The following is a 3,623-nucleotide window of genomic DNA, read 5'->3' as shown; positions in this document are numbered from 1 at the left end:
AAGCTCAAAGCTTTGTTCTTGCGTATTTACACCTGGAGTTGCATCTGCCTCTTGGACTTGGTGGTGTTTCAAGTTGTGACAAAGGGGTAATCTCCCATGCTATAAACTTTAACTCCATGTAGCTCTTTGAAATTTCAGGAATTTCATATAGGACTTACAGTCCTGATTTTTTCCCCCAAAATGTTTTTGCAATTTTCTTTTTTTTAACATTTATTTATTTTTGAGAGACAGAGAGAGACAGATCATGAGCAGGAGAGGGGCAGAGAGAGAGGGATACACAGAATCAGAAGCAGGATCCAGTCTCTAAGCTGTCAGCACAGAGCCCGCTGCAGGGCTCAAGCCCACGAACTGTGAGATCATGACTTGAGCCGAAGTCAGCTCAACAGACTGAGCCATCCAGGCGCCCCAACTCATTTTTAACATATACATACACATAAGCAGATTGCCAAGTATATGTTCATAATATATGGCAATTCTTAGTACTAAAGCCTTCATCATATATGTAATATATTATGCACCATTGTATATTGCAACACACACACACACATATATATATGCCATCTTGCAAGCATCTCAGATAGTAGCCTGTATTATAACATAATCCCTTTAAATTTGACATTAGGTAGTATAGACAATCAGGGACTACAGATTCTTTTATTAACTATCATTTTGTCTAAAAAGAGTTGTTTAGCTGGTAAGAGTCAGTCGTGGTGAGCAAGATTAGTAGTATATAGTGCTCTAGAGAGTCTCATTTTCAATAAAACACATGAATTAGATATTGTTGGTAGATATAAATTAAGTTTGAAAATTTTATGTTAAAAATAGCTGATTTTATAAAATATAAAAACAAGTTAATGCCCAGTTTAATTTCATTTTCTTCCAAATATTTCAATTGAGTAATTGAAAGAAATATCACTTTAAGTGGAGTGGAGTGTTGAAAAATAGGAAAAACCATGAAGATGTGGAATTATTTCCTTAGTAGTTTTAGCTTTCTTTCTTTCTTTCTTTCTTTCTTTCTTTCTTTCTTTCTTTCTTTCTTAAAAAATTGATACCATGGTAATAACTATATCTAAAACATGTGCATATTGGAAAGAAGAGGTAAGAAATTGGGGAATTAATTATAAAACTTATTAGAATTTTGTGTGATTATCTTAAACTATTCTGTATATATATTTTTAGTAATGGAAAATATATACCACTTGAAGGAGAAAAACATTTAGACAGAAAAACATTTTGTGTTTCTCCTCCACTTTTACTCTACTACTCATAATAATTCACTTTTGACACCAGATGTGTGAGATTTTTATACAGAACAATTCTCCAGCTTTCTGGATACCAACTACGTATCCTATAATTTAACTGCTGAATTGTACCACATCCCACAGGTTAAAGGACCTAGTACCACAAGAATGCTCTCCTCCCTTGATTTCAGATGCCAATCACAAGTCTAGGTTGTCACCTGTGCTTCTAATTGACTCTAAATTAAAGATACCATGATCTTCTTCCCAAGCTTGATAATTTCCTAGAGTGGCTCACAAAACTCAGGAAAACAGTCTACTTATGAGATTAACAGTTTATTATAAAAGGGATACAACTCAAAAACAGTCAGGTGGAAGAGATGCATAGGATAAGTTTTGAGAGAAGTGGCATGGACTTTCCATGCTCTCTCTGGGCAGGCCACTCTCCCAACACCTCTATATCTTCACCAACCAGGAAGCTTTCCTAATCCCTTTGATTAGGAATTTTATAGAGACTTCATTATGTAGGCATGATTGATTAAATAATTAGCCATTGATGATTAACTCAACCTCCAGCCCTTTTACATCCCCAGAGGTCTGGAGGTGGGACTGAAAGTTCCAACCCTCTAATCACAGTTAGTTTCCTTAGTAGCTAACCCCCATCCAGTGATTATATAGGGTTTTTTCAAAAATCACCTCAGTAACATAAATTCAGATGTGGTTGAAATGTGTTTGCTATGAATATCAAATGTAGCAAAAGAAATTATGCAAAATTAAGCATAGAGACCAAAAAAAAAAAAAAGTGAAAAATTATTTGTGGGGCAGTTTAGTCTAATATGTGTGTAATTATAGTCTCAGAGGACAGAAAATAGAGGTACAGAAAAAAATATTTGAAGAAAGAATGGCTAAACATTTTTCAATTTGATGAAAATTATTAATCCAAAGATCCAAGAAGCTCAACACATCCAAAGCAGCGTAAATATAAAGAAAACCATGCAAGTCACATTAGAGTCAAGTATCTGACAAGTAGCAATAAAGAAACAATCTTAAAAGTCGCTGGAGAAAAGTAAACACATTACATACTGAGAAGCAAAGACAAGAAAGAAAAAAAACAGAAACAATTGCAAATATCTCTCAAGTACTATCAACATAGAATTCTATACCCAGTGAAACTATCTTTCAAAAAATCAAGGTTAAATGAAGACTTCATCAGACAAACAAAGTTGAGAGATAACAGATAATTACAAATGACTTCACTTTTTTCATAGAATTATTTGAAAAAAAAAAACTTGCATTACTTGGAACTAGCAAAGATAGCTCAGACTTCTTTCAAATTTAAAGGCTTATCCTCTTCCACTCTCCCTCACACACAGCATCACAGAGTGGGTCCATGTTAAATAATCCCAACACAAGAGGTAAACCTGTGCATTCCTAATACAAATTTGCAGGATTTCCTCATCTCATCTATCGTACTTTATCACAGTATGATAAATTGTACTATCATACAACTTCTCAGCCTAAAGATTACTAACTCTAAGACATAAATCACAGAAAAGAGAATTTCCCCTTTTTAAAATAAAGGTAAAACTGTATCAGTTTCCTCATATCTACAACAAATTTGTCTAAATAACATATAAAGTTCCTTCTATCTCTGAAAGTACAGAAGCCCAATAAAAATGCTTCTATAACCATTTACTGAATAATAACTCTGCAATGCTATCTCTTTCAAACTAATACATACATAATTATAAATTGTGTTAAGTGTTACACAGGACAAAATATATTGCTATAAGATAAAAAATAACAGGGAATCTAATATAGGTTGGGGAAGGCTATGGACTGAATTTCACTGCCTTCCTGCTAAATTCATATATTGAATCATTAATCCCTAATGTGATAGTATTTGGAGATGGGGTCTTTGCAAAAGAATTAGGTTTAGATAAGGTCATGAGGGGGGGCCCTCATGATAGGAATAGTTCCCTTTTTTTCAAGTTTTTATTTAAATTCTAGTTAATAACATACATGCTATGTAGAATTTAGTGATTCATCAGTTACATATAACACCCAGTGCTCATCACAAGTGCCCTCCTTAATGCCCATCACTCATTTAGTCCATCCCTTCACTCACCTCTCTCCATCAACCCTCAGTTTGTTCTCTGTAGTTTAGAGTCTCTTATGGTTTGCTTCCTTCTCTCTCTCTCTCTCTCTCTCTCTTTTTCTCCCCCCTTCTCCTATGTTCATTTGTTTTGTTTCTTAAATTCCACATATGAGTGAAATCATGATTTGCCTTTCTCTGACTGACTTATTTCACTTAGCATAATACACTCTAGCTCCATCCATGTACTTGCAAATGGCAAGATTTCATTCTCTTTGATGGCTGGATAA

The sequence above is a fragment of the Hyaena hyaena genome, unplaced genomic scaffold (genome assembly GCF_003009895.1).
Source record: "Hyaena hyaena isolate Hyena2069 unplaced genomic scaffold, ASM300989v1 scaffold_182, whole genome shotgun sequence".
Taxonomy (NCBI): domain Eukaryota; kingdom Metazoa; phylum Chordata; class Mammalia; order Carnivora; family Hyaenidae; genus Hyaena; species Hyaena hyaena.
Note: the sequence above shows the minus strand (reverse complement) of the source record.